This window comes from Cryptotermes secundus, unplaced genomic scaffold, assembly GCF_002891405.2.
Source record: "Cryptotermes secundus unplaced genomic scaffold, Csec_1.0 scaffold265, whole genome shotgun sequence".
Taxonomy (NCBI): domain Eukaryota; kingdom Metazoa; phylum Arthropoda; class Insecta; order Blattodea; family Kalotermitidae; genus Cryptotermes; species Cryptotermes secundus.
In genome coordinates, this window is record NW_019725002.1 from 821,649 (window position 1) to 835,000 (window position 13,352).

The 13,352-nt window shown below is 39.4% G+C and overlaps 1 protein-coding gene across 4 annotated transcripts in view; it reads left to right on the forward strand.

Annotated features, from left to right (window-relative positions):
• LOC111863167 (calcium/calmodulin-dependent 3',5'-cyclic nucleotide phosphodiesterase 1) overlaps positions 1 to 13,352 on the forward strand; it is a 640,341-nt gene that overhangs the window by 543,219 nt on the left and 83,770 nt on the right. The gene's annotated exons all lie outside the window — the stretch shown is intronic.

Consider the following 13,352-nt stretch of genomic DNA (forward strand, 5'->3'; position numbering starts at 1 on the left):
GTGGTGTGTCCTTTTGTGGGTACGTGCGAATCAGTGCAACAGGACGCTAAAACTCAACAAAATTATACACTATTTAAAAAATGATTGAGGAGAACTTTCCTGGCTCCGAATACGTCAACATCCCTGCAGACAACATTAGCAGCCGCTGCACATCTAGCAGAGGGACAATTTTTAGATGAGGAGTAAACATTGATCAATACAAAGTCTCTGATATACCGAGCAGGAACTCGGAGGCCAACAATTTCCAGAACAGAAGGGCAGAATTTCGAGCCAAAATAAACGTGAATAAGAAAGAGAGCATCAAGGCGATGTCTTCCAGTACGCAAGGTATGCAATTTTAGCTCCTCCAGAGCAAGAGAATAACTGTAATGGACTTGAGGATAGAAACGATTAAACAAAGGGCCGCAAACCTCTGCTGAATGCGGTCCACCTGTTGGCATCAGTTGACGTAATCGAATTCCAGACTACGGACGCATATTCAAGCTTAGATCTAACTAATGCAGTGTACAATCTGAACATACAGTCTATAGATGAGAAATTGAAAGTAATGTTACGAACTAGACCCCAAAGTTTAACACAGTGAGAGAAAATTAATTGACCTGGTCATGGAAATATAGCTTAGCATCAATAAACACTCCCAGGTCTTTTATAGAATCGGTCCGGGCTATTGACAATTGACAAAGTTTATAATCGTAGATCAGTGCCTTGGTTTTCCTCGAGAAGGATATAACTTTAGTTTTACTGATGTTAAGTTTCATACAGTTAGCAATGCAACCTTGTATAGAGTTAATGTCAGACTGAAGTAATAATAATAATAATAATAATAATAATAAGTTCAACATTACACGTATGAAATTCTTTCTGATATACTTTAAATTTACATGAATATATGCAGCGACATATTAGGTACAGACAGTCTGGTGTGCTATTTTGCTTACCGTTCTTGCAGGATGTTGAAAGTTGGTTTAGAACAAATAATTTTAAACATGTCCATTGAACTGCCTGCAGCATATGCTGTGCTTGTGACTGGAAAGTTCAGAATCTGTCGGGGAGACTGACAAAAAAGGGCACCTGTAAGCGTTCCTATTGAAGAGGAAGCTGAGTATCGAAGAGTCGGCCTGGGCGAACTTGCGAAGAGGTTACTTGTAAGAGTATTAGCGAATAGGAGGCTGGTAGCCCCTAGGCGTTCTGGGCGACTTGAGGAGGAGACCTATAAGATTACGTATTGAACTGGAAGCTGGTGGTCTCAGAGATGGTCTGGAGAACTGACAAAAGGCTGCCTGTAAGATGAATAGGAAGATGGATAAATCAGAGTCGAACTGGGCGAGTTGACTAATAGAACAATCTCTGTCTTGCCGTCCATAATGAAACTTCAGTTCGTAGCCGAAGCTTCCATAGCATCAAGTGAAAAATATCTGTATCATTAGAAACGGCACGTTTCCAAGTATCTTGCCTATCTCTGTATCTGTATGATCGAAAAGCGCGGTGTAGTCATTTTTTCTTCGTGTTTGCAAGATCTCTGGCTCGGTTTTTGGCCCGAACGCCAGCTGCCATGATTGAAGTTTGTAGCTGAATTTTTAGATTTTCAGGGTAGTGAAAATTAAAATTGTGTTATGCTGTAGTTTCGAACGTGGTTACCGACGTTTCGGAGGAATCTGATATCTCCATATTTAGATAAGGTTTTTTACTAGCTCTCCACACAAATGTAGGATGGTATCTATAAGTCGCGATCGCTTCTGTTCATATTATCCCATTTACACTGGGCGGAATGGGGGCACGCGGTAGCGTAGTTGGTTGAAGCACTATGCTAGAAGCCGCAAGGTCGCGGGTTCGAGTCCCGATGAGGTGGATTTTTTTTATTGATTGACCTAATTCTTCCAGCTGCACTATGGCCCTGGGGTCGACTTAGCCTCTAAGAGAAATGAGTACCAGGAATCTTCCTGGGGGGTAAAATGCGGCCGGCTCATAATGCTGACAACCTTACCGCCATCTATGAGCCGATTATCTAGATAATGTGGGACCCTCAACGTCTCACAACCCTATGGGTCTCAACGGCCTGTTACAGGGATAGCTTTACCTTTTTACAAAGAGCGGAGTCCTTGAGAAGATAATCGCTGAAATTTTCTCGAAATTTTCCAACATTAACGGAAGACACAATTAATTACCAGTAGTGGACTCTTGTGAACCAGGTTCAGTTTTTAAGAAAAGGAGGATAATTTTTTGACATGATAAGCTGTTATCGTCTAAAAATAATTTGTTTCACGTAGTTGATATTTATTTATTTTCATAGGTCGTTGTAACTTCACCCCTTCTCGCTTCTGTAGCATCCAGTGTAGCAACACAGGCGCCCGAAAGCGTTTTACAAATCCCTGTTCGTAGTATTACTGTATAGTTCCCTAGAGCAGCTGTAAAGACTAATTAGGAGTCTTAACGTTTGTTTTCCGATTAGGTAGTTGAAACGTTGTTGTAAGTTGCTTTGGAGTGAACACGATATTCATTTGTTTTAGCAAATGCCGCCACTCTACCCTAATTGGTAAGTGTCTTCATCTCTCTGTAATTTGCAGACACAAACGAAGACAGTGACGGAGATGGAAGTTACTAATAACTGAAAACTTTGTTATTTTGAGAGACTGTATATCTGCAGCTGTCTTATTCACTTTCAGTTGTGTTTAGCTGGAAGGTTTGAAATTGTCAATTCAGCTTAAATGAAGAATACATTAACATTTGCTTGAAATTAGATATGCTCCAGAACAATCTGTATTACGTTTTGGTGCTATGTTAGGTAGGAATAATATTCAAGCAGGAATATGCAAGTTTTAAGGCAACGAAGAATGAACCATCTAAAGCACAGTGGTAACAATTACTCCAGCTGTTATAACATCCAGAGACTCCCCGTTTAGCCCACCGAGTGTATTTGCTGGCAACATATGATTCTCAGAATAAACAGCGATTTCTTTCCGTAAAGTTTGCCTTTGTAATGGAGATGCAGTGTGTCTTCTTTGAGGTAGGAAACTGAAGCATTAAATATTATTTAGATGAACGTCGCATTTCAAAGCGTTATGTTTAAAGTATGAAATTGATATTATTGAAGAGAGATACGTTAACATTTCCTACGACAAAGAAAATTTTCTGAAATGAGTATATAGTGTTACTGCAAACTTAGGTGAAACAGAAATATAATGACGAAATATTTTAAAGCAATGAAACTATCCCCATAACAGGCCGTGAAGTCACATAAGTTTTTGAGATGTCGACGCTCCCACATTTTCTATATAGTCAGCTCACAGATGGCGGTAAGTTTATGAGCCTTACACGCCGACCGCATTTTACTCCCAGGAAGATTCCGGGTACTCATTTCTGTTAGAGACTCAGTCGACTTCTAGGCGTACTGCGGCTGGAAGGACTATGTAAATTGGGGGAAAAAACTCCACCTCATCGGGACTCGAACCCACAACTTTCCGGCTTGTAGCATAGTGCCTCAACCAACTACGCTACCGCGTAGTAATATCATTCTTAGTGTTACGCTTATAAGTCTGCAAAGTATCCATTTTCTTACAAATTTCGCAAACTGTTATCTATGCATTTGTCCGTCCCAACTATATTTGTGGTCCACTGTAACCAGATTTGCTACTTAGAAGATGTTTGTTTATTTTGAGCCAAATACCAGTCTTTATGGAAATTTTCTGTCAATGAATATTGTGTCAAATATAATTTTTCGTTATCCATCTTAAGCGATTTTTTGTTGCATTTTTGCAGTAAGTTTAGCTTGCGATGTGGTTCGAATATTAAAAACCCTGAAGAGTGCTGTATTCTGGGATATAACACCGTGTGGTACGTCCGAAGTGAAAATACATTTCTGAGGAACATATCGCCTCCATCTTCAGGGTTAAATAAGCCGAACAAGGTACCAGCTTGAAACCACCCAGCCCTCAATAAATTCGCCGCTCTAGTCTAGTAATTTTAAGCTCGTATTTCTGTCACAAAAGTACATCACAAGGTAACGACGATCGACAAAACAAAAAAAAAACCTAATAGTTCATACAATTTTCAAATTATAAAACTTGTCTTGAAATGTCGTTTCCTCTGCATATAAAATACAGGATAATCTGTACATCTGCACCTGATCAGTTTTATCAAAAATGGCCTTGTATTTTGCTACGAAATTTTGAATTGTATTTCGCCCAGAAGAATTTAGCAAAATATGCATGAGACAACTAGATTAAATTATAACTTCAATAAATCAACATCAGTATTATTGAAGACAGGAATGACTATCACTTTTGCAAATTACGTATACTCTTTCTTTCTTTCTTCCTTTCCTCGTGCTTAGACATTTGCACACAAACTGCGGTGAAGAGAAATAAATGCACTTTTTACTGTTACGTGCTCGCTCTCCTCGGCTGGGAGCCAGGAAATTGGAGACACGTTCCAAGATTAAGCTCATAAAATATGTGAACATGAGAGTCGCGGTATCTGTGTGCCATTAGTGTGCCGCTGGCGAATGCTGTGGTTGACGCACCTGTTCAGTTGTTATCGTCATGTTCTCTACCGAGCGCTTTATATATTGTGAAAGGTTAAAGGTCACCATATAACTGCATTTGATAAGGGTTATCTAGACCATCTCTTATCTGCTATGACATTGAGTGACGCTGCTTAGCGAGCTCTCTTACTTATCTCCTCTCTCAGTTGGACAAACTGATGTACAGAGTTCTGTAACTTTGCCATGAAATAAAGCAAAACCCGAATGGCGGAAGTTAATTTGTGATTCATAACGTCAGAATTTTCTCGTGTAGGTAGGCCGCAATTCTTGGATCCATGTATCGGTTCCGGTTAAAGGTTTTATATCATTAATACAACCAAATTATTTTTTTATGTCTAGTGGGGTGGGACTTAGCCCCTTGTACTGCGGCAAATTCTGGCCTACTGTACCAGCCCCAGATGATAGGTGAGGTTGATTGTGGAGCAATTGGTGGAGTGAAGATTGGCAAGGGAAACCGAAGTACTCGGAGAAAACCTGCCCCAGCGCCACTTTGTCCACCACAAATCCCACTTCACCAGGTCCGGGATAGAACCCGGGCCGCCGCGGTGGGAAACCAGCGACTAACACAAATTAAGTTGTTCAGCAATGCTTTATCAACTGCATAGGTAATCTAATGTTGAATGAAAGGCTTATCAGTTATCGGTTATGACGAATATGAAGGAAAGCGAAGTGCTGTGCCAAAAATCTAATAACATGGAAATCTTCAGGAAAGCCTATCTCGTGGCCAAGATATAAATCCATGAATTCATGACGACGAAACGGAAGTGGTGGCTGGTACAACCATTCATTTTCATAAAGCATTAAGGATACCGCTTACGCTACAATTTTACGGGAATATCCTGTAAAATGTATCAGAATATTAAAATGTTTTACATTTTACATGCTTATTCGTGTCTCTCAGTGGTATGAACTGCCGTCAGTTCAGAATTACTTCAAATTACATCTTACGCCCATTACGGTTCTGACATTAATGGACAGTTTCCATCGATTCTTATGATTTTAATTGGGATTCTTTGTTTATCTTATTTTTTTATTTAGTTATTTGAAAATGAATAAATAAACGTTTTCCAAAGTATAGAATTGTAATTCTAAATTGTGGCCTGGGAACGCTCTTGTTACCCAACGTCATATTTCTCTCTCTCTCCGTCGCTCTCTCTCCGATCAATCAGTATCATAGGCCAGTCATCCAAAACTCCCCACCTCCAGTTCCAAGTCCTTAATATAAAAATACAGCTTACTCGACGTGTGCCACGTAAGTGTAACTTCCTTTACATGTCCTGCTCACCGGTTATAGAAATCCGTTGGCTTATGTGAAGCCTACGTATTGAACTTCCAATCCATTCAACCTGCATTAGGTCTGCACGAAACTAATAGAACTTTACCAGTGTCTTCAAACTTAGGTCACCGTACAGAAAACTGTCATATAATATAAATATAAACCTAGCTGAGATCTACAACTTTTATTTGAGACATTGTATTTCGATATGGGGAATGTTCAGTTAAATTCAGAGCAGATTAATTTATGGGCAGCTTGAAGTGTGATACATTGCGTGATTACCCTTTTAACATTGAGTTTTAGTTTGGAATAATAGGAGAATCTGGACGTAGCATAGCTCAAGCGGTTAGTCGCTTTTTAGCCTACTTTCCTTATTAAATTAAAAGTAGGCTTATGCGACCACCATGCTCTTTGTGTGTCTGTATATTCCCCCATCAAGTTTTGATTGGTGGAACCAATGTTTATGAAATTCGGTGTGTATATCATGACACCTGAGCCCATCTCAAAGACAGATCTCTCCAATCAGCCTGTTTTTTCTATATATGTATCCCACTGTTGTTGCTAGTCAGCGGCTAGGTAAAAACTTCACCGTAGAGACAAATACACACACGACAATAGAAGAATTGTTGTACACATTATGTAGGCGATTAGTTCTTCCCAGAACTTTTTGTTTCGAAGTAAAGAAAGTTGGCCAAGTCAGGATATAATTAGAATGATCAAGTCAAGGATGATGAGATGAGCAAGGCATGTAGCACGAATGGAGAGAAGAGGAATGCACATAAGATATAGAAAGGAAAGCAAGAAAGAAGGATACCACTGGGAAGACCAAGGCGTAGGCGGGTGAACAATATTAAAATGAATATTACAGAGATAGAATGGAGTGGTATGGACTGGATCGATCTGGCTCAGGATAGGGACGAGTGGAGGCCTCTTGTGAACACGATAATGAAATTTCAGGCCCAGTAAAAAGCTGGGAAGTTCTTGAGCAGCTGCACAACTAACGGCTTCTCAAGATGGGCTCAGCTCCATCAGTTTTGAGTGAGTGAGTGAGTGAGGCACAGTCAGGACAGTAATAAAATACATATTTAGAAAATGCGCGCAGATCTGCTCTGAATTCGAGTATGTATTTCTATTCGTCTCATCAGACTTGTATCTTTCTCTTCTCAGGCCGCTCCGAATGTCCAAACCGCCAGGGTAGGAAGTGAAACTAGCACTTGCACTCGCACTCCCACTCGTACTCGCACTAGCACTAGCACTCGCACTCGCACTCGTATATACACGTATATATACGTGGTAAGTGCGAGAGAGACCGCACTACTCTCCCAGACTGGTTGTGCACTCTGCGCTGGTTCCAGTGATATTGCCGATTTCCACGCCCGTTAATTTTGACTACAATAAAGTAGTTCGCCCAATAAAATAAAATTAATGACTGCATCACGAGCGACAATAACTTGAGCAATTTATTATGTCTAATATACAGACGCTTTATGACAGCAATAAACATTGTGTATATCGCGCTGTTATACACATGAAAACACAATCAGCATAAAATACACTTCTTAACACTCATCATTATCAACTTCTATCCCTAATTGACTAACAGTTACATTCCATATGGCAGAGTACTACGGTCGCTCAGCTGATCAAGAAGTTCCAGGTTTCTTATGTAATCTGAAGTCATGGTGTCGTCATCACAAGAGCCAGTCACTGAAGGCTTCCACACTGGCACCAGTTAGTGTATGGTTCATACGAAACTTGCTAGGAATTTAATAAGAAGGGTGAGAGGCGAGGGGCGAGTTTTATGCATCAGAGAATTCAGTATGCTTAAAACATTTATGAAGATGCAACAGGGATACCTCGGTATAGATGTAAGGATACTACTAATAAAAATGTTATAGGAATAAGGTGTAAAATATAGTTTATAATCGTCTTGGGCTATCACGCCTGTCAATTGGTTAAAATTACTCACTTTTCAGGGACCATCTCTCTCCCCATCATCAGGGCTTGATGATTGACTGATAGCCCAAGTAAAATTTTATTTCTTCATATCTTACAACAATATAGATTTAATACACAGGGAAGGTCCCAGTAGCTGGATTTTGTCAACATGGTAATTTAACTTCGGGTTGCATAAGAGAAGGGGCTTTCTTGCCCACTCGAGTGGCTATGAGACGTTAAAAGCAAAGTCTACACCACAGAATTAGTTATTTAGTAGCTGTTGTTTACACAAGTCACTGTCTTTTGGATTTAACTGGGAACCTGCCCTCTTTGCTAAGGGCTTGTACTGCCTGAAATGTGGTAGGCCTTAAAATTTACAGCATTTTTCGTTAAATGTAATAAAGAACGCATCACAATTCTTCATTCTCCTGCCCGCCATCATGCATTTTCTGTGATAAAACCGCCTCCTGTTCCAAAAACGGCGCAGCTGAACGCTTATCGCTGTAGCCACTTTATGAACTCCCGATGCTGTATTGCTCACATGTGTTTTAGGTTAGCGCGACGACCGGTAACTCTGCTACACTTCTCCAGCAGTTTCGTTGCAATGTACCCAAACTATTGAAAGGGCGAACGTTGTAGTCTTGACGCGACCTGGTGAAAATCCTCCAAAATTTTATACACTAACCGATGTATTCCGTGTTAAGATATAAATTGTTTTATAAAGTACTGTCTTTACGTCAGTGTAGTTGTGGTTTCTGGAATGGTGAAGGTAGGAAGAAAACAATACATCTATTGCAATATTAAGGCACTGCACGGATAGACCGAGAAATGCTAGGAAATATTTAAGCAAGGATATCCGATTTCAGTTGACATGACCTGTCGAACCAAAACGTATGTAACTGTACGCATATAACAGAACTTTTCACAGCATTTAATTTTAACATTACCGTAAATTTTCTCTAAAATTGTTGCTTCCTTCTCTTTCTTGCCTCCAGCATTATGGCACTGTACATGAAATAACAGTGCAGATAGGGAGAACTGTATGAGACGTTCATATCGAAGTTACTATTCGTCTACAACTAATATTTTCGTTTTTTTTTTCTTTGAAATGTTGGACAGTTTACACTATTCGGGAAACTCTCCAAGACTACGAAAAGTTTTTTTTCCCTCCGTATATCAGGTTGCTAAGTTTGAAAGTAATAGAAGAAAATGTTTTTGGAACTCAGTTTGAGGAATTGATTGAATTTTCTACCTTGTTTGCTTACCGCTCCTTTTATTACGTGTTATTTTACTTCCGGTAAGGTAACGGAATTGAGAAACTCTAATCATATTTGAATACGGAACTGATATATATATACCTTCTTGTTTGCTTTCACATGATTGTTGATCATACAAAATAGGCGGTTTTGAACACGTACAGGGATTATGACAGTGCAGGCTTGAAGAGGGATGGACGCACATGCTTTATACCAAATTCTGTCTTTTCCTATAAAATAGGAAGTGTTCTCGTGAATTATAAAATATATATAATAACAGGATAGTTTTCTACATTGTTACTAGAGTGATTTGTAAAATATTATGATTTTAAAATTTCTTTTCTGGATCAGTCGTATGAAACCTTGAAAACGTCCAATGACATTCATAAATATTGCTTCAATGATAAAGTTTGCAGCCGTTATAATTTATCATACGCATAATTTGTTACTCAGATATGAAAATTCTAAAATGAACGGTTTACGACTCCAGTGCAAGAAGTGCCGTATGACACGATATGATTAATTGACTTGAGAACTCCATTGTACGGAAGTTTTTATGGTGTAAATGACAGAGAGATATTAGGACCGGAGGCAGCTTTATGTCACATACCGCTGATTCTTGAGACAGAATAAACGATTTACTTCCTTCATCTCGTCCCTCTGTCTCTCTCTCTCTCTCTCTCAACCGGAACACTGAAGTTACTCCCTTCCGGAAGGATGTGCCGTTCTTTTTGCGCCTGAATGTTCAGTTGCTCTGAAGCCCGTGCTTCCTCGTGCTGACTGCACACGTCTAAGATGCTTCTTCGTGCTCATAAAGCACCGCTTCTTCCTCCTCTTCCCTTCACCTATTAAGCCCTCTGGCCTCTTCCAGTTAAGCTTGTCCCTGTGCTCAAGCAATTAAGCACTACCCCATGAAAGCATATGGGGGAGTGGAACTCTAGATCTAAATTTTTCTTCACTCGGCACTTGCTGGAGGTGTGTGGTCAGCTTCACGCCCCTGCTACTCCTGGGGAAAGAGCCCCGCTATCCATTGGAGAGGATGATGGGTAAAACTCAGAGCTGCTCTGAACTATTTGGAGAACAGAAATTTTTTGACCCTAGTGGGACTGATCCAGTTTCAGAATTAGTCTGAAAACTATGAATCTTAACAGAGAACTGGTAGAGGTCCTTAGACGGGAGATCAGTCCTTCACAAGGCCGCCAGCCACACAAGATAGCACAGACGCTGAAAAGACGCGGACATAAAATCCGTAACTCTAGTGGGGTTCGAAACTGCTATCCCAGGCTTCGAACGGGCAAAGATATCTCGTACCTGAGATCACACAGCAACTGTGTTCGGCAAAAATCAATTCAGTAACAAAAAAAATATTTATGAGAGAACTCTTTCGAAAACCGACAAACGTATTGGAATATTGCAACGTACAGCCTACGTCCGAATGTTGTTAGCAAATTAGCTAGAGCACAGCCGCAGGATAAATTCGTCTTGTGCACCATTGTTTCTTTAACCAGCATACGGCCTAGAATGCTCTTTTCGTGTCTTAGTTTATATAACGTCGGTTCCCTCTTCCGCTGGCTGTAACGCATCTGATGCCAACATGAGTACCAGTGAATGATGAAATGGTCGTGGCGCATTTTAAAGTAATCTTATATGCTGTCGGTAAGACGAAAACATGATCGTGGCGGGCGCTGTATTTCATACTTTGTTTATTTATTTGTAGTATATTTTCGCGAAATATAAATAGAATGATCAAGCCAGAAGGAAGGAGACCACTAAGAAGACCAAGACATAGGTTGGTGGATAATATTAAAATTGATCTTAGAGAGATAGAATAGTCCATCGATCTGGCTCAGGATAATGACCAGTGGAGGACTCTTGTGAACATGGTAATGAACTTCGGGTCCCATAATATGCTGAGAAGTTCTTCAGTAGCTGCACAATTGGCGGCTTCTCAAGATGGGGCTCCGCTCTAAGATTGAGTGAATTTATCTAACGGCGGTGTAGCGCAGACTATACAGCGTCGAATGGTTTGATGATTAAGAATAATGACTCGGATGGGATGTGGAAGGGAACGGTCACAGCTTAATTTCAATGTACCATCTCGGCATGTGTCCCACACTGCATTGTGTTGTTAATGTCATTGTATTTATTTATATGGTACGAATACCTGTATGTCTTTCTTAACCACTGAGACTTATGTAAATAAAATATTGAACGTACGCCTAATATATCCATTTTGTGAAGGCAAGCAAACTTTATTCAAGACATCTTTCTCTCAGGCGTATCCTTATTACATACCGTATTTTCGCATGTATAGGCCGCGTGCGTGTATAGGCCGCAGCACAATTTTCAGACAGAAATTATAGAAAAAATAATTTTCTTGGAATATTATTTCAGGAGTAGAACACCCTGTATTACTAATTATGAATATAATTTTTTTTAATGAAGTGTGATTTTGAATATTTCGAATATAAGCCGCACCCCAGTTTTCCTCTTCAATTTTTGGCAAAAAAGTGTGCGGCCTATACATGCGTAAATACGATATATATATATATATATATATATATAAATCGGTATTTTATTTATTGAGGGTCGTAAAATCAACGACGTTAGTAGCTCACACAAGACCTATATTACATTGAATGTTGTTATGTTTGGCAACTAATGCATAAGGGGAAGCAAGAATGGTTTTAATTTAAGGAATTATCTCGGAATTTTCTTGAAGAGATTAACGAGGACACGATAACCGGCCTGCGGTCCACGACCTGAACCCAGGATTTTCTAGAAGGCCTGCTACCCACTGTACCGCTGCGTGAAATCTCAAAAAATTCATTAAAGCGAATTAAACTTGAACATTGTCAGAAAGTAGGTCTAATTCTAAATGTTTAACTGGTTTATCTGAAAGAAAGTTACGTCAAAGTCCCCTACACCTCCGTGCATAGGCCTGTGTATAAATTAATTTATGCCTTTCAGTAAAGAAGTTGCTATAAACTATAATTTTACCTGTGGTTCTGTATGGGTATGAAGCTTTGTCTCTAACATGAAGAGAGGAAAATACACTGAAGATGTCTGTGAACAGGGAGCTGAAGAAAATATTTGTGTAGAAGAGAGATGAAGTGACGAGAGTTTGGAGAGAACTACATAATGAGGAGCTTCATAACTTGTACGCTTCGCCATGTATAATTTTATTGATCAAGTTAAAGGCTGCCGGACACTTAGCACGAATGGCTTGAAGAGTAATACATATAGAATATTAGTGGGAAAGCCAGAAGAAAAAAGACCAAGGCGTAGGAGGTTGGATAATATTACAATGGATCTTAAGAGATAGAATGGGGTGGTGTGGACTTGATCGATCTGGCTCACGATAGGAACATGTGGAGGGCCCTAATGTCCACGGAAATTATCTTTCTGGTTCCATAAAATGCTAGGAAGTTCTTGAGTAGGTACACAATTGACGACTTATCAAGAAGGGCTCAGCTCTACGAAGTCAGTTAATAAATAAGTTCCTAAAATGTATCAAAAGTCATGCAAAATAATCCTTATACAAGTGTTGTATGAAATTTATCAAAATCTGCAGAATTACTGGAAAGACACAAATGGTAGTTCATTCGTATCCCTAAATATAGTCGCCCTTCATCTGAATGAACTAAATCAAATTCCAAATGACTCCACAATATTTAGTATAATTCTGCCACACCGAGATTGTATTTTATCTATTCTTCTGCTCGGCTTCATACTTCTGGCGCAAGCGAAACTATAAAATGTTCAATTAAGCCTTAATTTCATAGATTGTTGATTCATTTCATAACGCAGTGCAGTCCGCTGAGAGTCAGTTTACTGTGCCTGCTTTCTGCCTCATACTGGTTTCTTGCCTGGCTTCTTCTTCGACACTGAAGATTGAGACATATTCTTCCGAAATGTCGGTTGACTTTCAACGCACTGCAAGGTGTAATATCCCAGAAGATAGAATTCTTCATAACCACCGACGTGATAACCTCAAAACCTACAATCAGCTCGGTATTTTTGTGCAGGAAATGATGAGTTGGATCACATAATTACATAACTATGCAATTTCGTATCAAAAGATCAGGATCCAGTTAATTTTTTTGTTTCTGTAAGTGTTTTATTGACGCTGTGGTTAGTGTCACAAATAGATTAAAACAACATAAATTACTGAAATTCAACGCAAACATAAATTTCAATTAAATGTGTCTCGAATAGAACATGATTCCAAAATATGCATTTTGCATTATAAAAGTGGATCAGTTTAACTGTGTAATTAAATAATAAGGTACTTTATTTATTTCTTAAAAAAACTATGGGCCGTGAGGGCCCATAGGTTTGT